The sequence below is a fragment of the Benincasa hispida genome, chromosome 8, assembly GCF_027475165.1.
Source record: "Benincasa hispida cultivar pf3 chromosome 8, pf3_genome.v1.1, whole genome shotgun sequence".
Lineage (NCBI taxonomy): Eukaryota > Viridiplantae > Streptophyta > Magnoliopsida > Cucurbitales > Cucurbitaceae > Benincasa > Benincasa hispida.
This window is the reverse complement of record NC_143485.1, coordinates 58818374-58839487: the sequence shown is the minus strand read 5'-3', so window position 1 is coordinate 58839487 and position 21114 is coordinate 58818374. Positions and strand designations below refer to the sequence as shown.

Below are 21114 nucleotides of genomic sequence, written 5' to 3'. Positions count from 1 at the left end.
TTAATTATCTCTTCAATTTTTTTTTAAGTTGGCCCTAAAATCCAAAATTAAAGGAAAGGAACATTCAATATTTTCAAGATAATCAGTTTGAATATCTAATCAATTAAATTCAATTTAATCCCAATTTTCCAAATGAAAGGGAAATTAAACTCAATAATTTTAGATAATTAACTTAAATTTTCCTGAAATTCGGGCCCCGACATTCCCTTGCGACCTGTTATGTCCATGCTTTGCCCTCGTCCAAGCTAAACACACTTAACTTTGGAGCTCTTGGTATAGGTAGTAGCTATCGAAAAGGAAGGTGCACCTTATTGGTATAGGTAGTAACTTTTAATTCTTTTAAACTTTTCTTAACCATACTTTCATGTCCTCCGGATCCTTCTCATTCGGATGTGATATTGGTTCATTCATGTACCCCTCCTAAACTCAGGTCGTTACATATACAGTGAGGGGAGTGCAACTACAGACTATAGTAGACAGTCCTGTTAGTTAACGAATGTTGATTAACTAGGTTAAGGAGTTTGACCGGTTAGTCTCAGATCGTTGGAGCCCATGATCTGTAGGTCCATCGGGTCCTCTTGCTAGCTCACTACGGACAAAATTGAAGAACTAGGTGAAGTGAGAATTTGAAATGTTCAAATTCAACATTTAGGAAAAATTGTATTTTATATAAGATATAATTTATAATTAAATAATAATTAATTATTTTTGGAGAGTATATTTTATATTAAATAAAATATTAACATGAAAGTGTTTTAAAAATTGATTATTGTGATTAATCAAAATTATGTGTCAAAGAAAATTTAATATGTGATATTAAATTTTTTTTATTTTATTTAATTAAATAGTTTCTAAAATATGAAAAATTTATTTCATATTTTGTCAAAAATTTTGTTTTATAAATTTATTTTCATAAAAAATTAGTTAGTGGAAAAATCCAACAATTGGATTTTTCCACTAACTAATTGGTTTATGAAGTGGCTCATGCTAAGTTAGGTGGAGTCATGCAAGAAGAGTTTTTGCATGTGTTTTGTTTATAGATAGTTTTATTTTTTTCAAATAATAAAGAATAATGCTTCCTTGAATTAGTGAGCCACAAAATTTCTTTTACTCTCTAAATTAATTAGTGAAATTCCCTATCTTTCACTAAAAATTCGGTCCTACAACTATGTTCTTCAACCGGAGAATAGTGAGGATTTACCGTTGGTGGTGCCGATTACTCATGAAGAGGAAGATTCTTGTGGAAACTACAAAGGTTGTATTTCTAATCCTTTTGCATGTTTAATCCTAGTTTTTTAATGTAATTATAGTGTTTTTGATCAATTGCTTCCGCTGTGCATGCTTCTTTTCATCCCATAAACTTCATATCACACTGAGATAACACAAGTTTTACAATATGAGATAATGGATGTAACGACCCGACTCTCTAGGACTAAGCTAGACCACTACTGTAGATATGCATGCACGAAATTCAAAACGACATCTTTCATAGCTTCGTAAAGGCCAAATAAATAACGTAAATTAAATAAATTAATTAAAACTAAATAACTGAAATGCAAGTAATAGGTACCCACAAAACCATAAAACGAACCTAGAAAACTTTTTTAAAAGTCTAAAATGCAAATACCGAAACTGTGAGTTCAAATGTCAAAACAAGAAATTAAAACATAGAAAAATCTTGAAAACATGAGTGGAAGCATATGGTTACTCCCAGTAGCTCGATCACGGATTCTGCTTGTCATTCGTTGGTGTGTCTTTACCCTTACCTGAAACATATAATAATGAGAAATGATGAGTATAAAATACATAGTAAGTAATCCTACTAGGGACCAGGCTAAGTATCTATATCCTCTAGATACCCACAAAACCATAAAACGAACCTAGAAAACTTTTTTAAAAGTCTAAAATGCAAATACCGAAACTGTGAGTTCAAATATCAAAACAAGAAATTAAAACATAGAAAAATCTTGAAAACATGAGTGGAAGCATATGGTTACTCCTAGTAGCTCGATCACGGATTCCGCTTGTCATTCGTCGGTGCGTCTTTACCCTTACCTGAAAAATATAATAATGAGAAATGATGAGTATAAAATACATAGTAAGTAATCCTACTAGGGGCCAGGCTAAGTATCTATATCCTCTAGATGCCATCCTCTAGTGGGATGTACATAATCCTCTAGTTTTCATGGAATGACAAATAAATGAATAGTTGAATCCAACCTAACGTAGTTTAAAAGTACCCACAACCTCTGGTGAATCCCGAAGGAAACTCAAACCTTTAGTGAAGTCCCGAAGGAGTTCACCATCTCTATGAATCCTGTAGGAAAAAAAACCTCTGGTGGATCTCAAAGGAAATACAACCTCTAGTGAATCTGGAAGGAAACATAACCTCTGATGAATTCCGAAGGAAACACAACCTCTAGTGAATCCTGAAGAAAACACAAACCTCTGGTGAACTCTAAAGGAGGTCACAAACTATTACTATCATAAATATAGCCCCACGACATGCAAATACATCTTATCATGCTTGTACTTCATTTTGAAATTCATATAGACAACAATTAATGCAATCCATGCTAGTATTCATAACGTCTTCCATACATAATCAAAACAACTCATTTATCATCATGAAATTTGATACAAATAACTCAGAATCCTCAATTAAAACTTAAATTTCATCATCTGATACATAAGCAGTTCTAGTAGTAAGATTACTTATCTCGAATCAAAATTCCAAAATCAACCCAAGCAAATAGTCTCCAACAAAATAAATTGTGAATTAATTCTCCTAGCACAAAACACAAACACTCAATTTCAATCCTTGGAGCCAAAACTAAAACATACAAAATTTATTCCAACGATCACCAATTAACTTACCCAAACGAAGCTTGATCAACAACATCTCAAGATTTCAACTCCAAAATCTCCTAATGGATGATGACTTGGAACCTTCAAGGAACGAGAGTTAAGCCAACATTTAATCCAATACTCAATAGGTGCCCAAAAACCAACAACAAGAACTACAAACCTTACCAATCTTGCTCAATCTTGTCTCGAGTCAAACTCACGACAGTGCACTTCCTTCCAAGTCTCGTCCTAACACTAAGATGTGATGAATATTGACAAGTCAAAGCCAAAACTTAGTGGGCATCCCAAAATCCTTCAAGAAAACCCAACCCAACAAAATAGATATTACAGTCCAAGATTCTGGCGAAACAATGGCGGGTGAAACCTGCACGGAAGACCGGCGACGGCGGCGAACCGTGTCGGCCAGACAGACAGAGCAGCGAGAGAGAGAGATTGACGAACGATGTGGCGATTGGCCGAGCGGGCGACAGCACTGGTCCAGTCAACTGGCGCATGGAGGAATGGTGCGACTCGACAGACAGGCGGCTTCGGGCGAAAGGCATCAGACGTCTAGCAGTGCGACTAAGACTCAAGCGACTGGGCGAGGGACGACACCGATCCATTGTTGTGCGAAGGACGGCGCGGACGTGGCGACGACTTGGACGTAGGTGGCTGGGCTCGATGGAAAGGGAGAGGGAGAGGTTTAATAATAAAAAAAAAAAGAAATAAGATTTTATTTTATTTTATTCTATTATACTTTATTTCATTCTTTCCATCAATGCACAAATATACATACATATATATATATATAAAACCCTTTCCTTCTCCTCTTCAATCCCAAATTTCAAAATAAAACCCATTTCTCCGATTTAAATTCAATTTCCGACATTAACTTAAAAAAATGAATTAATTTGACATAAATCCCACATTTTCCTTTAAATAAAACTAAAATCCAAAGTTTCCTTTTGAACACACAATAAAATTAAATCACCCCTTTTACAGTAATTTAATTTAATTTTCCAAAATTAAAAAATGTCTCAAATATTATGAAAATACTGAAATTAATTCACGAACAAACTTGGAATGTCATATTCGAGCAATTGTAACGGCCCAACTCCCTAGACGTATACTAGGCCGTTACTACATGTATGTATAAATCTCAAAATGTCTCTCTCACAAATTTTAACTAAATCAAACAAATTCTATCAAATAAATAACTTTTGTAAAATCTAAATAACTGAAAATCTCTGATCGGGGTCCCCTAAATTATAAGTTCAAAATAAATTTCTTGAAGTTTTATAAATAAAAATTTCAATAATGGAACTCTAAGTTCAAACATCAAGACTGGAATTTCAAATACTAAAACATAAAAACATGAGTGAAAACATCATCTCTCTAGTCCCAATGGCGAGATCACGGATTCCTTCTATCATTCACCGATACGTCCTTGCACTTACCTGAAAAAACATAAAAAAATGATAAGTATAAAATATCAGTAAGTAACAATATCAGTAAGTAACCTCACTATCAGGGTCAGGCTAAGCATCTATGTCCTTTAGATGACACTCTCTAATGGGACATGCATAAACCTCTACTTTTCATGGGATGACTAACTAGTGATTAGTTGAACCCGCTCCTCCGTAGATTAGGTGTACCCACAAACCTCTTATAAATCTTCAAGGAAACACAAACCTCTGGTGAAGTTTCGAACAAGATCACCACCTCTGGTGAATATCGAAGGAAACATGAACCTCTAGTGAATCCCGAAGGAAACACAAAACCTCTGGTGAAATGTCGAAGGAGATCACTACCTCTAGTGAATCTCGAAGGAAACAAAAAAAATCTTTGGTGAAATCTCGAAGGAGATCACCACCTTTGGTAAATCCCGAAAAACACAAATATTTGGTGAATCCCGAAGGAAACATAAAACCTCTGGTGAAATCCCGAAGAGATCACTACCTCTGGTGAATCCCAAAGGAAACAAAAACTTCTAGTGAATCCTGAAAAAAGCACAAACCTTTGGTGAAATTTCGAAGGAGATCACCACCTCTGGTGAATTCCGAAGGAAATACAAACTTCTAGTGGGTATCTAACTACCGGTAAAGGGTAACTATCACTATCATAAATCATGCATCATAAACAAAAGTCCCACAATCATGCAAATACATATCATCATGCTCAATATTATTCTAGCAAATCATATAAAAAATTTAATCCATGCTTGCGCTCCTAACATATTTCAGAACATAATTAAGATAAGCTTATTTTTCCTCATGCATCTCCATGCAAACAGTCTTAGAATCATCAAAATTATTCTTAAATTTATCGTCTGACACAAAAGCGATTCTAGTAGTAAGATTACTTATCTTGAATTGAAATTCCCAAATTAATCCAAGAAATCAACCTCCAACAAAAACTTGAATTAATGTCTCAAATGCTTTGTTTACTCCAAATTTATTTCAAACTTCGCTCAAAGATGCAAATCTATACATAAACCATAATTTAGGATTTAAAATCCAATTTCCAACATTTATAATTAATCCAAAAAGTTCCATAGTCTTAATACTGACCAATTATGCACTCCAAAGCTCCGAAATTTGTTGAATAGTACACTAATGATTTTCAAAAACATGAATTGATGCTCCAAATCTTATAGGCAAATCAAGTTGGCCTACAATCTAGCGAGCGGCAGTGACCAGTGGACGCACATCGATGAACGGTTACAAAAGATATGAAAGTAACATGGATTTTTTTTTTCTAACCGACCTTCCTTTGGAATGAAGTGAATGATTGTATTTATAGAGGAATAATATCCTAATTCTAAATTATTTGTAATTCCAAAACCTGAAGTAGTAGATAGATTAGATTTTTTTTTTTTGAATAAGACATTTTCTCTAATTAAAAAAATTCATATTTTAATTAATAAGAAAATCAATGATCTAATTAATTTAAATTGAATCCAAAATATTCCAAAAATTCCAAATCTCTCATCAACTTTAACAAATCTTTTCTTTTCTTTTCTTTTTTTAATTTTCAAATTTTTATCCAAAATAATCCAAAATTTTCAAATCGCTTTTCAAATTAATCTCAAACCAATTAACTTCTCTAATTAACTTAATTTTGGCTCCAAACTAAAATTAAAGGAAATATACAATCCAATATTTAATGAATTTAAATTACATCATTCCAAATATTTAATGAATTTAAAGTCACAATTTCCCCCAAGTAAATTAATCCAATTTTTCCTTAAATTGAATTAATATTTCAATTCTTTATAAATATATTTTAAATTAATTATCTTGCCTCCCAAATTGAACTTTTAGCTCCAATTTATCAAATTAACGCCCAAGTATTTCAAGATAATTTAATGAAAATTACCTGAAAAATTCGGGATGTTATATTCTTCTCTCCTTAAGAAACTTTCCTCCTCAAAAGTTCATTCGTGGATAAACTATGGGTATTGGGCTCTCACCTCAACCTCTCATTCTCATATTGCCTCCTTAAACTGATGATTTTGCCATAAAACTTTCACTAGTGCTACCTCGCTATTGCTTAAAGTTCTCACCTCCCAGGTGAGAATTTGAATAGGCTTCTCCTTATAACTTAGGTTGTCATTCAACTGTAATGGTTTGAAGCCCAACACATGGGTGGACCTGTCATATACTTTCTCAATATCGAGACATGAAGAACATCGTGAATTGTAAAGAGAGATGGCGGCAACACAAACCGATAAACTATAGGGCCAATACGTTTCAATATCTCGTAAGGCCCAATAAATCGTGGATTTAGTTTTCCCTTTCTACCAAACCTCAGAATACCTTTCATAGGTGCTACTTTAAAAAACACCTTGTCACCATTTTTTATCTTTATTCCTAACATCGTTGTAACTTTTCTGTCTGCTCTAAGCTATTTGCGTACGTGCTCGGATCTTCTATATTGCTTCATTTGTTGTCTCCACTAACTTAGGTCCTAGCAACTTCCGTTCACCAACCTCATCCCAACATATAAGAGATTTGTAACTTTTCCCATATAGGGCCTCAAATGGCGACATGCCTGGTGACTATTAATGTAAGCAAACTTCATAAGATGCAAATGAGAGTCCCAACTCCTCGAAAACTCCCACCCACAAACACATGACATATTCTTCAATTTTTGGATCAAACACTCTATTTGACCATCAGTCTGTGGATGAAAAGCTATAATTAATTCTGACTGAGCATCTAATACCTTCTGGAAGACTCTTCCAAAAATGGATATAAAACGTGGGTCGTCGTTTGACATAACTGAAACTAGTACCAAAAGAGGTGTGACAACCCCTTCCATATATAACTATGAAACTTAAGATGCTGAAAATCAACAACACTTTAACACATTCATGCTAAGAATTGTGAAAATTATCGTGAGCTTAAGAAAGTCTTATCCACTAAAAGCATATATCTGAGCTTACCATACTGTCACAGGGAAATCTTCATACATGCGGTGGAGAAACTGGCCATAGTATATAATACATCATCTGAAGATATGTAACAGAATAAATCTGGACAACTGAAAACTGCTTCTACTCTAGAAGCGCCGACTGTGATATTTTTCTTAGGGTCTACATATCTAAGAATAACTATATCTAATTAAGTCTCATTTTCATGAGAAACTCATCATGAAGCTCTATACTGTCACATGTTATAAAACATTCTTGAGCCAATCCTCAAGTTATTTTCTAGCCTTAAAACAATCACATTGTTGGGGTTAATGCCCTAAATCTCGTACGGTCCTAATAGTTTGTATTTGTAATGTACAAACATTTTATTTATGTAATAAAATATTTGATGTTTTATTTCAAAATTAGTTGCATTAACCACAAACCAATAAACTAACATCCAAGGTTATCTTGCAGCCTAAACATGTATGTAGAGACATACGGGTGGATCGTGTTTTAAGTGATAACCTAAGTGGTATGTAGTAGATGAATAAAGTTAGATACCTTATCCTGGTGACACTACGAGTATGGTCTGCTTTGTAGGTATTACAATTGTTGTAAAGTGCTACAAATGATCTAATACTGATCATTCATGTGGGGACATGTGAGCGAGAATATTCTATATAAAGGAGTTTGTATAAGACCAGACCACGAAATGTTTAGTCGCATTATATAACGTCGTTCATAATAGAGACTTACGTTTTACCAGGATGACCATAGGTAACATGACCTAAATCCCGAATGAGTAGTGAACTCTTACTTATGAGGGCAGTCCTTTGATTTGTATGAGTAAGAGTGACTAGATCGCCAACTCAATATGCCTACCATTTCAGGATTCATTTGATTGGGAAGCTGGGAACATAGCTACACAAGAAGAAATTCACTCCTTCCCCAATGTCGGGGTAAGTATAAATTGCTCTCTTAAAGGCTGATTCCTGGGCTTGAACAATGTGGGCCACACCCTCTCCTGGCCCGATAGGGATTTGGTCATAGTTGGACTATGATTTATTGTTCATTAGAGAGATCGGTGGTACTTAAGGAGTTAGATATAACTATAGGGGCAAAACGGTAATTTTGGCCCAGCTATACATACGTGAAGGGTCATTGTGTTGTTGATTAGTTATATCTAATGGATACATAAATATATTTGTAGTGCGAAGAGTGCAACTGTCAGTTTTTAGTGAAGTATCCGATAGTTAGCGGATGGTAAATAATTTAATTAAAGAGTTTAATTAATTATTCACGTACCGTTGGAGCTTCAAGCTACAGGTCCATGAGGTCCCCTCGGTAGCTCAATAGGACTAGATTGAGACTCAGTTTGTTGATTAATTTAAATTGTTCAAATTAAGTGAGGGAATTAATTATATATGATATAATTAAGTTAAATTAATTATATATGATATAATTGTTATAATATATTATTATACATTATAATATAAAGTTTATTTGAGAGGAAATAAATATTTAAATATGATCAAATATTAATTATGTGAATTAGATTCATATTATTAAATTTAATATAAATGTGATTTATATTACAAGCCATTGGTGGGAAAGAATTGAAACTATAGACTATATATTATATGTGATATAACATATAGTTATATATATAATAAATTAGTTATTATTATATATAATTATTTTATACTAATTTAAATTTTTTTTTTATTATTAATTTGAATTAATGGGAAGGAGGGCATTATCCTCTCCATCCATGTATTATATGGAGAGTTAATTTTAATTCATCTTCCTCATGCAAAAATGTGAAAAAGAGATGTTCATTTTTTTAGGCTTTCTGTCTTCCTCTCAATTGAATTCCCACCCCCCCCAGAGCATTCACTCTTGGTGGTGTTCGAAGGATTCATTGAAGTTCATCTTCAAAGGTAAGGGTTTATGAAACCCTTCACCTTTTTTTTTTTTTACAGCATGTTGTATATTTGTCGTTTAAATGCATAATTGTTTTCTTCTTCAAGGGTCTCTTCAAGGGTCTCTTCAATGTGGATCCTTCACATATATCATTACTTAGACCCTGCTACGAACGAGTTTAGAATTCCCTCTGAAAATGAGGTTTTGAAGTTCCTGGATGCTAAAGCATCAGTCAATTGATAACACATTTCCATAACCTCATAATAAACATAATTGATCCCTGAAGTTAGTTTTTACAATAAAACCTTATTTATTCATAAGTCCTAGCTTGAATTACTCGTACTCCCTAGAGTTAGTTAACTTATTGTCGATGCAAGAGAAAACATACTATCTTGTAATGCTCCAAATCCACCTATAGCAACTTCTTATTATCAACTCAACTTTATTACCAAGTTCATCATTTATGCCAATGGTGATCTTGGAAGATCCAACTTACTTACTTTTGTGCATGTTGAAAAAAAAAGGAAGAAAGGAACACAAGATTTACATGGAAAACCCTAACAAGGAGAAAAAACCACGATAGAGACTGTTTTTTTATTATTAATTCTGATACACAAAGTATAAGAGAATAGGCCAAAAATAGACTATGGGAAGCCCTAGGGTACATACAATTACTAAAATACCCCTAGGGTTACAAGCTGTTTTTTGACACTCCCCTCAAATTGGGGCGTAAATATCAATAAGGCCCAACTTGCTGACACAGTAATCAAAGTTTTGTCTCAGTAACCCTTTTGTGAGCACATCTGCAATTTGCTGATTTGAGGGAACATAAGGAATGCATATACTTCCGTTGTCAAGTCTTTCCTTAATGAAGTGCCGGTCGATCTCAACGTGTTTTGTTCTGTCATGCTGAACAGGATTATTTGCAATACTTATTGCTGTCTTATTGTCATAAAACAGTTTCATTGGGAGCTCATTGTCTTGATGAAGATCTGACAACACTTTCATCAACCAGATTTCTTCATATATTCCTAAACTCATGGCTCCATACTCAGCTTCTGCACTACTTCTGGCCACAACTCCCTGTTTCTTGCTCCTCAAGGTTACTAGATTACCCCAAACAAATGTGCAATACCTTGATGTTGATTTTCTATCAACGATAGACCCTGCCCAATCAGAATCAGTGTAGGCTTCAATGCAGCGTTTATCAGACTTCTTGAACATTAACCCCTTACTTGGTGTACCTTTCAGATATCGTAGGATGCCTTCAACTGCTGTCATGTGTTCCTCACAAGGAGCCTGCATAAACTGACTGACAACACTCATTGCATATGAAATATTAGGTCTTGTATGAGATAAGTATATCAATTTTCCAACTAATCGCTGATACCTTTCTTTATTGACCGGAACACTGTTACTGGTATTGCTGAGCTTTGAATTATATTCAACTGGGGTGTCAACAAGTTTGCACCCAATCATTCATGTTTCCGTTAGAAGACCAATTGTGTATTTTCGTTGAGACACTGAGATTCCGTCCCTTGACCGGGCTACTTCCATTCCGAGAAAGTATCTTAACTTCCCAAGGTCTTTAATTTCAAACTCTTTGGTCATCTTTGCTTTGAGTTTCACAATTTCATCATCGTCATCACCGGAGAGCACAATATCGTCAACATACACAATGAGAACGGCAACCTTCCCTGAAGTTGACTTCTTTGTAAATAGTGTGTGATCTGAGTGCCCTTGGGTATACCCTTGTCCTTTGACAAAGGTGGCAAATCTGTCAAACCAGGCTCTCAGAGACTGTTTCAACCCATATAACGACTTTCTTAGCCGGCAAACTCGCTATTTGAACTGGTCTTTAAATTCAGGGGAGGATTCATGTAGACTTCCTCCTCAAATTCTCCATTGAGAAAGGCATTCTTTACATCTAGTTGATCTAGAGGCCAATCTCTGTTAACTGCAACTGATAGCAAAACTCAGAAAGTATTGAGTTTAGCCACGGGAGAGAATGTCTCGGAGTAATCTACCCTAAAGGTTTGGATAAACCCTTTTGCAACTAGCCTGGCCTTGTATCGATCAACAGTCCTGTCTAACTTTTACTTTATAGTGAAAACCTATTTGCATCCAACTGTCTTGTGCCCTTTGGGTAGGATCACCTGGTCCCATGTTACATTTTTCTCAAGAGCCCCAATCTCCTCCATAACAGCAGCCTTTCAAACTTCTATTCCCATTGCTTCCTGTATGTTACTCGGTATCACCCCTGTATCTAAACTGGTGGTAAACGCCCTAAATTCAGATGACAGGTTATTGTAGGTCATGTAACTATGCATAGGGTACCTTGTACATGACTGAATACCTTTCCTCAAGGCTATTGGAAGATCAAGAGAAGCATCATGCTCCTTCAGTCTGTCAGAATTTCCATTGTGATCCCTAGTCTCATCTGCCTGGGTTTCATCTTCAGACATCACCTTTTCACCCTTATCTCTAGTATCACTCACATTTTCTAGAGCTGTGTCCGAATCATTATTTTCTGTAGTCTTCCCACTGCTATAGTGGTGCTGTCAGTACCTTTCCCCCATTTTTTCCTCTCTGCATTCGTTAGTCTCAGTACAAGTATCAATCTCATTAATTTCAGGAATACACATACCTGATGTCGGGTTTGACTCATGGACTGAAGCTAGAGATGCAACAGGTGACGCTACTTCCTTTCTGAGATTCTTCCTATAGTATGTTATCAATGGAACTTGATTGGTAGGGAGGATAGAACCGACATGTTCGGGAATGGGAGATGACTCTAAGGGAATTGTATAAGTGGACCAGTTAGTCTCTTCACTAGATTTCTCCCCCTGAAGATGGCTAACAGGGAGGAAGAGCTGATCCTTAAGGAAGGTGATATCCATGGGAACAAAATATTTGCGAGAGGATGGGTGGTAACATTTATACCCACACTGATGAAATGGATACCGAACAAAGACGCATTTTTTAGCACGGGGGGTGAATTTCGTGCGGTTTGGACCATGGGAGTGAACAAAAGCAGCATAGCCAAACACCCGAAGTGGTACATAGAAGACTAAACGAGTAGTGGGGTAGGACTCTTTCAAACAGTCTAATGGGTTTTGAAAGTTGAGGACTCCGGAAGGCATTCGGTTGATTAAGTAAGCAACAGTAAGAATGACATCACCCCATAGGTAAGACGGAAGTGATATGGATAGCATCAAGGACCTGGCAATTTCCACCAAATGACGATTTTTTCTTTCGGCCACCCCATTTTGTTGGGGAGTGTAGGCACACAAGCTTTGGTGGACAATTCCTTTGGATGTAAGGAACTCCTGGAAGGAAGTGTTAAAGAATTCCCGCCCATTGTCACTTCTCAAAATACCAATCCTGGCATTAAACTGGGTTTCCACAGTGTCATAGAATTGCTGGAATACAGATAATACTTCGTACTTATCGGTGAAAAGAAATACCCAAGTAAGTCGAGTGTGGTCATCTATAAAGATGACAAACCAGCGTTTCCCTGTGGATGTAATGGTTGGTGAGGACCCCAAACATCACTAAGGTGAAGGGTTTGGATGGTTTATAGGGCTGGAAATGGATGGAGATACGACTCTATTTGGCATGTATACACACATCACAATTTAAAGAAGATAGATTAATATTGCGAAATAAATGCGGAAATAAGAATTTCATGTATTGAAAGTTTGGATGTCCTAAGCAGTAATGCCATAACAGAAAATCATTCTCAGAATTAGAAAAATTTAAACAGACAAGGCTAGTCCTATAATCATTCCTAGAGGAAGCATCATCCATCAGGAAGTAGAGTCCTCTATTGTGTCGGGCAGTGCCAATCATCGTCCCCGAGCTCAGATCCTGAAATAAAATAGAGTCGGGTGAAAAAACTGCCTGACAATTCAAATCTCTTGTAATCTTACTGATGGATAATAAATTATATGAAATTTTATGAACATGCAAAACATCTCGCAAATCCAAACCCTCAAACGAAGATAAATGCCATTTTTTCTGCAATAGATGCGAACGACCCATCTGCAATCCTAATTCGTTCGTTACTGGCACTTGGACAATATGAGAGGAGCTGATTAGAGGTACCATTAAGATGATCTGTCGCACCTGAGTCAACAATCCAAGGTTTTTTCCCGTTAATACTATTAAGACTAAAAGACTGAATATTACCTGACTGGGCGATGGCACTGGCTCCAATCGTACTCAAGGCTGGTCGTACTATTTGCTGAGGATTGCTGAGGATTCTCATTTACCGAGTCACTCACAAGGGCAGGTCCAGATGTTGATTTTTCATGTGACTGGCGATGTTTACTATTTGGGGGCCGTCCATGTAGCTTCCAACACTGGTCCTTTGTATGCCATAACTTTTTACAATGCTCACAGACAAGAGTGGGCCTTTTATCGCCATTAGTACTTGAGGACTTAGTGGCAAAAGCGGCAGCATCAGTAGAGGTAATAACAGGGTTATTCATTGTAGTTGATCTATCTTCCTCCAGACGTATTTCTGAGCATACTTCCATGAGAGAGGAAGTAGGGCGTTGCCCTAGAATCCGACTCCGAACGGCATCAAACTTTGAATTTAGATCGACTAGAAAGTCATAGACACCATCTGCTTATTCAATTTTTGCATACTGTGCTCCGTCATGAGCACATTTCTAGATTGTCTCCCTACAAAGATCCATCTCCTACCACAAAAGAGTCATTTTACTGAAATAGGACGTTACGTCTATAGTGCCTTGCTTACATTCATGTGCCTGTTTCCGTAACGTATAGAGCCAGGATGCATTCTGCGTCTATGAATAAAGTTGTTGAACAACATCCCAAATATCCTTGGCAGTTGCAGCATAGAGTAATGGTTTGCCAATATAGGGTTCCATACTGTTAATCAGAACAGATCTCAACAGTGAGTCTTCTATTTTCCAGTTCTGCTCCTAAGGGTCTCCTTGAATGGGCTTAAGTATCTCTCTGGTCAAGTATCCAAACTTATGACGTCCTTCCAAGGCCATTCTGATGGATTGAGACCAGGAAAAGTAGTTCTGGCCATTCAATTTCTCTTCAGTAATAAACCCTGCAGAATTTCCCATGGATCCAGACAGGATATTTGTAGTGGATAAAATAGGGAAAGAATTTACCGGGTTTTTAAAGTAAACTGGTATGTTGGCCAAAACATTTGGTTGAGAGTTAGTCCCAAGAACTGTTCCGAAATCTGCAAGCTGCTGTTGTAGATGGGTAAAATGCTATTGGAGATCACTTGTAGACCCCCGACCAAGCTGATGTGCAGATCCAACCGCCGACACCATCGGAGCAGGCCGTTGATAAGAAGTCTCACCGACTATTGATTTTGTTTTACCACAGTCGCTGGCTGGAAGAGAATGTGAAGTCACGATCGGCGGGATCTGCTTCGGTTGGCTTGTCGCACCAGCTGGATCGACCGACGATGAGGTGTAGCTAGAGCCGTGCAGCTGGAATCGCAGCAGTTGGGAGTGTTTGAGTGGCTGGAAAACATTGGGCTCGAGCGTCTGGAACATCCGCGGCGGTTGAGAGGTGTCGAGCGGCTGGAAAGCATTGGGGTCACGTGACTTGTACATCCGCGGCGATTGGAAATGGTCGAGCAGCTGGAAAACGTCGGGGTCGCACGGCTGGATGATTTTTGGTTTGGCTGCGGCAGGGATCTTGTCGGTTGGGGATGGACAGCTGGAACTGGGCCGATTAGGGTTAGGGTTTGAAACAGATTGGATGATTTTTGGCAGCGCGGCTTGAAGGTATTGTTCTACGGCTTTCCAAACGGCTTTGGTGATGTCGGCTTCCCGACTAGTTCGAATGGAGGTTGCTGATGGAGAATCTGGTCTATTTTCATCAATGATGACTAGAGTTTTGTCGCCATGCTCTGATACCATGTTGAAAAAAAGAGGAAGAAAGGAACACGAGATTTACGTGGAAAACCCTAACACAGGGAGAAAAAACCACGATAACAACTATTTTTTATTATTAATTCGGATACACAAAGTACAAGAGAATAGACCAAATAAATAGACTAGTGGTAAGCCCTAGGGTACATACAATTACTAAAATACCCCTAGGGTTACAAGTTGTTTTTCTACAGTGCATATACCACTTTTGTCTACCTCGAGCTAGATTATTTTCCCTTTTTCAATCAAATTAATAGTCTTGCTAGTTCATGTTTCCAACTTGCACACAAAGTCAAAATCCCTTAAATCTTACTAATGCCCTCAATGATTTACCTTTTAACTAATGAAGCCTCAACATATTATGCCAATAGTTCTTGAACATCTACTATTACTAGTAACTCCATTTTAGCTTATCTCTTTTCAACCTTTTATTTCGGTAATAGATTTTGGTGTCAAAACAAAATTCCATACCCAATCATCTATGTAAGCTATCTTTCCATCCAACACATATTGTCCCAAAGTTTCACATGATAATGAAATATTCTTCTTTTACACCAAAACAAATTCCTTGTAACCCCTCATATCATGCCTCTAGACCATACTTAACTAGGAGTTTTGAACACATTAAATTCCTTTATCTTTCCAAAAGAGTAAACTTTCTTGGATACTTTTCTCTCCTTCACACTTATCTTTGATAAAACCACTAAATTCAAGACCTCTTTTTTTCCCCACTTTCCATGTCTACGATGCCAGAGAGATATATCTTGAAATGTGGAAAGGAAAGAAGCAGGCCTGTTGCAAGGTTTAGTACCTTGGATAGAATTCAAAGGAATGGACAGCTTGTAGAGATCACCATCAAGCTTGTCCTAAAGAAGAAGACTCTTGGTTTAAAGGTACTTCACAAGAAAAGATTCATAAAAGAATTCAACATAAGCATTGTTACCATAACATAATCAGGTGACAATTATAAGATTGTGAGAGAGTGAGGAAGTGTGAAGGACAGAATGCAATTGAACAGAAGAATTAGAATGAAGTGAAAGAAGGGGAATTGAAGCAATATTAGAAATAGTTCACTACAAGAAATATGACCATCCAAAGCTTTTGATTATAGCATTTTATAAAATAGGCTATGAAATATGTGGGGAAAAAAGCGGTAAAGATTAAAAACAAAAAAGTTCGTTCGGTGCCTAAAAATTCGAAAAGAAAAACCCTTGGTTGCCCTCTTTATTGCCGCTCAAGTGAAAATTGGTTTCTCTCTTCTCTCCTTTTTCATTTTGCAAGCTCCCTTGGTTTCGTCCTCCCTTCTACCTTAGGAATGGTTTTTTTTCCTCCTTCGAGTTATAAGGCACACGAGAGGTATTTTCATTTCTCATCTTCCTCAATTATTTCTTTCACTATGAATCAACAATAACCAGTGGCACCTTTACCTTCATCCTCTTCAACACCACCCCCCCCCCCCCCCCCCCCCCCTTTTTTTTCTATTTCCCTCTCACTCTCCCCCTTGTTTTCCATTTCCTCTTAGACTTTCACTCTCATCGCACGTCATCCATGACCACCAGACGCCACTACATGACCGTCGCCAACTCACTCGCTGCCACCACTACATGCATTTAGCAAGCCATCACATGCCCCCAGCCTCTCGTTTCTCAAGCAATGGTCAAAGTTTGGGTGACTTCTCTTTAGGCCTTTCTTGGATCCAAGTTTTCGTTTGAAGCTCACTTTTCTTACGAGGTTTTCCTTTTCATGGTAGAGAATAAGTAAACTTATTCTTCAGAGGTACAATTTCTCAGTGATTTTTTTGGAAATATGGGTTTGTCTAATTTTTTGTAAGTTTTCGACCGGTCTTTTTCTTTCGTCTCTCTAAATTAAGTAGAATTAGGCTTTAATTCCTTAATCAGATTTGTTCTCTGTCTTTCTATTTTTGTTGTTAGTCCAAAATTGAGAGCTTCAGATGATCTAGAGTAACCTATAGATTTTCTCTTTATCTTCTATTTATGATATTATGATCTATCATTGTAGTCAGTTTTTTTCTTTTGGGTGAATTCGCGAATATAATTGATGGGTTTGAAGGGTATAACCATGAGTAAAAACTATAAGATAACTTATATAGCAAAATAAAAATGCGATTGAAGGTTTATATTATAATTATAGTATTTTAAAAGACTAAATAATCTTGTCATAGCAAAGATTAAAGCTATAAATACTATATTATAGCTTTTTTAGAAAATGTCATTATTATAAGTTAAAAATAATGCATTATTTTATCTTTATAAACATATTATAACTTAAATAAAAAATTCTATAAAGTGTTTTTATAGCAACATATATAAACTATACCTTCATCCTTTACTATAGGATTCGTTATGGCTCTATAAAAATGCTATAAAAAGTCCTAGACTTTTAACAATATGGGTTAATAGGATAAAAAAGGTCTTGTATCGTAAAGACTTACCAATACTAATGATAGCCTGTTCACCACCATAATAAGGAGAAGGATGTTAAATATTGGCAAGATCGAGAGTCATACGATGGGTAGCACTAGAGTCCATGTACCAACTATCATCGGGTGAGTGTGCTTGGGACACTATATGAAAAATAGCTTTCAGTGATGAATAAAATACGTTGTTAAAAGCGAAAAAATACCACTAAAAGTATTAGCAACGCGTAGAGGTGTGTTGCTGTGAAAGTTGCGATAGCCGCGTAATTAAAGGTTTTAGTGATGCATTTTAGTACGCATCGCTAAAACATGACTTTTACAGACGCTAACGCGTTACTAAAAGTGTACTTTTAGCAATGCACGATTTGTTGCTATTTGTTTTATATAGTGACATGACAAGTTTGTCTCTAAAAGTTAAGTTTTAGCGATGTATAAGACTGTTGCTAAATGTGAATTTCTGGTCATTTCGTTGCAAGCATCTTTTGCGACATTGACAAACGTTAGTAAAAAACATCGATTTACGAATGTTATATAAAGCGTTGCTAAAAGTATTTTATTGAATAAAAAAATAATGCTCAATTTAATATGTGAACTTGTTACAAGATCTAAAATTTAATAATCTTTCAAACATTTTAAGAATTGATTATTCACTTTAAATTAAAACAAAAAATTATAAATGCAGATGCACACATTCCCAAACATCAAAATACTATCATTGAAACAAAATGAAATACCAACTTGATCACAAGTTTGGATGACATAAATCCCAATGTAATATCAACCTACTTCAATCATTTCCTAAATGAGCTCAAAGTTATATCAATCAAAATTAGTACCAACACTAGCTACCACATATTTACATAACAAAAATCACAATGTAAGATATTTGAAGCACAAAAGGTCAGTTTGAAACAAACATATAAAATACCCCCCAAATTCTTTGCATTTTCATCTAGATTGAAATCTCGTACGAGCTCGTCACCATCAAGATATAAACATGTAAAAATTGAAATATGTAAGCACATTAGAATAACAAATTGAAGTAGGGGACATAATGACACTCACAAAATCCAATTTCCTACAAACTTGCAAAAGTAAACAAACCTCATTAACATAGAAACTATCATAAAAGAACCATCTAAATAACTATCAGGGGGGAGAGGGGGAGGGGGGAGTTGAAAAACACAACCATCTTCTATCAACATTAGAATATTTCCAAATTTCTAATATCAAGAGAAAGAGAAAAGAGAACACATGAAACCTATCAGAAATCAAAGCAAAAGCTCCTAATGTCGAAAGCATGTAGGGACAAACACCAAGATCAACATGAACAAACACTTCAAAGCACAACCATCTTCTATTAACAATATAGCTCATTTTTATAGAAGTCACAATCACTATATCAACAAAAGTAAACAAACCTCATTAACATAGAAACAACCATACATGACCATCAAAATAACTATATTATGGGGGGAGGGGGGGATTGAAAAACACAACCATCTTCTGTCAACAATATTAGAACAAAGGACAAATACTTCAAAGCACAATCACCTTCTATCAAGAAAATAGCTCATTTTCATAGAAATCATGATCACTAATCCGTCGGCTATAAGTCGGATGCATGACATATTTATATAAATGACGTTCTATGTCATCTAAATTATTCCAATTTGTATTCACACAGTTTGAACAAGGACATCTTGTTCTTCCTTCTTCATCTAAATAATTCTTCGCGACTTCGATAAAATTATCAACACAGTTAGAATATTGACTAGACCACCAATCTCTTAAATTTATCCAACTACGATCCATAACAAGTAAAAAGTGAAGTACCTAATTAGAAATCAAACTGTTAGAATCTAAGTCATAGGTAAAATTCAAATAAGCAATCAAATTACTAATCAAAGTTAGGTAGATTTTATTAGTGTCAATGTCATATTAAGTGGAAAAATAATACGTACGATTGAAAATACCCTTAATCTTCCAACGTTTTAATAAGGGTAAAGTTCTTCTCAAAGTTCTTAACTCCAACAAATAAACAACAACATCATCTCATAATCTTCTTCTTTGAACCAATATCTATTGAGAAGTAATAAGGGTAAAGTAAATATAGAGAGATTGGGTAAGATTCATACCTTTAAAGACTTGGCCATCTAACAGTGAAATAGGTGTTTGAAATCGGCATTTGAGTGGCAACAACGTCGACTGATTTCTTGAGAGAGGCACACTACAAGAAAAATAGCTTGATTGTAAAATAGGAGTGATTCTTGCACAAAACACAGTAGTTTGAAGATAGATGAAGGACAGGGTAATGAGATTGACATTTATAAATGGTATTATGACTTTTATGAAGAAGAGTCCAAATAAAAAATTTACACTTTTCGGAAGAATTTTTTTTTAGTTTCTCAAATTGGACTACATTTTTCAAAACAAATTCAAGAAACAAAAAATGATTATCAAACAAATATGTTTCTTAAAAAAAAAAAATAGTATTATCAAATGAGCCATAAATTAGATATGATGATGAACATTTTTTAAAATATTTTTACACATTTTTATATGGGTTATAAGGAATTCAAAAACTGAAATTAAAATTTTAAACAACAAAATTCGACTAACAAGGAAAATAAAGAGGGGAATTCGAAAACTAAAATTAAAATTTTAGACAACAAAATTAATAAAAGGGGGGGAATACAGAGTGGGGGACAGAGGGTTGGGGAAATCAAAGATATAAAAAAATGGGGTTTAGGGAAATCAAAGATAGAAAAAAGAGATAGAAAGGGGGAGGGAAAATGTGGGTAGAAGTTTGGAAAAAGAGAGAGAAGAGTGGGAAAAATGAAAAGAATTGATTTTTTTAATTATATTTTTTTGATAATGTAATATATTGCTAAAGAATTTTAATGTATAGTGATGTTGATTTGTGTATCACAGAAAATGATATTTCTTGTACCACTAAAAATTTGTCACTGAAAATGAATTTTCTTGTCGTGGAAACAAGGGTTGGGTCAGAGTTAGGCTCTGTAGGCAAGTGGAATGGAGGTGGGGTAGAAGTTTGGACAAAATGAGCTTGAGGGGTGAGAAGCCTGAGGGAATTCTAAACTTTGGATCATCAAGGTTGTAGCATACGAGGGCAGTATGGCCAAATTTATTACATATTTGGCACTGGGGGTGATTGGAGGGCTGGTTGGAGGGCCATTTTATATTACGATGGGCTATAAGGGCCAGGGGACGGAGACATAGCTAAGGTTGAAAAGCCAGATGGAGGAATGGGAGGTCGAGGAGCTTTAACAGCGGGAGGCAAGGAAGGGCGACGATAGGTCTGTCCAAGGGGGACATTTGCAAGATTGGCTCGAATCAAATTTAACTGATCAATGGTTATTTGTTTCTCCAGCTGAGCTTCATAGGCGAGAAACAAGCTATGAACATCTGCAATAGAAGGACGATCTGTACGATTTTGAATTGAAGTGACAAAAGGATTATATTCGTTGCCAAGTCTTTTGAGTATATAGTCCAGATGATTCTGATATGACAAGGGTTCACCAACGGCAGAAAATTTA

The 21114-nt window shown here is 35.9% G+C and overlaps 2 long non-coding RNA genes across 2 annotated transcripts; both read right to left on the bottom strand.

Annotated features, from left to right (window-relative positions):
- Positions 1 to 1499: 1499 nt before the first annotated feature.
- LOC120083704 (uncharacterized) lies at positions 1500 to 3607 on the bottom strand. The gene is made up of 6 exons (XR_016531156.1): positions 3233 to 3607; positions 3034 to 3102; positions 2878 to 2949; positions 2221 to 2429; positions 1998 to 2055; positions 1500 to 1766 (listed from the first exon to the last, which is right to left on the bottom strand). It is a non-coding gene; the product is annotated as an uncharacterized LOC120083704 (long non-coding RNA).
- A 440-nt stretch (positions 3608 to 4047) lies between these two features.
- LOC150034738 (uncharacterized) lies at positions 4048 to 20411 on the bottom strand. Its single transcript, XR_016531157.1, has 3 exons — positions 19693 to 20411; positions 17570 to 17701; positions 4048 to 4304 (listed from the first exon to the last, which is right to left on the bottom strand). It is a non-coding gene; the product is annotated as an uncharacterized LOC150034738 (long non-coding RNA).
- Between the last annotated feature and the right edge of the window lie 703 nt (positions 20412 to 21114).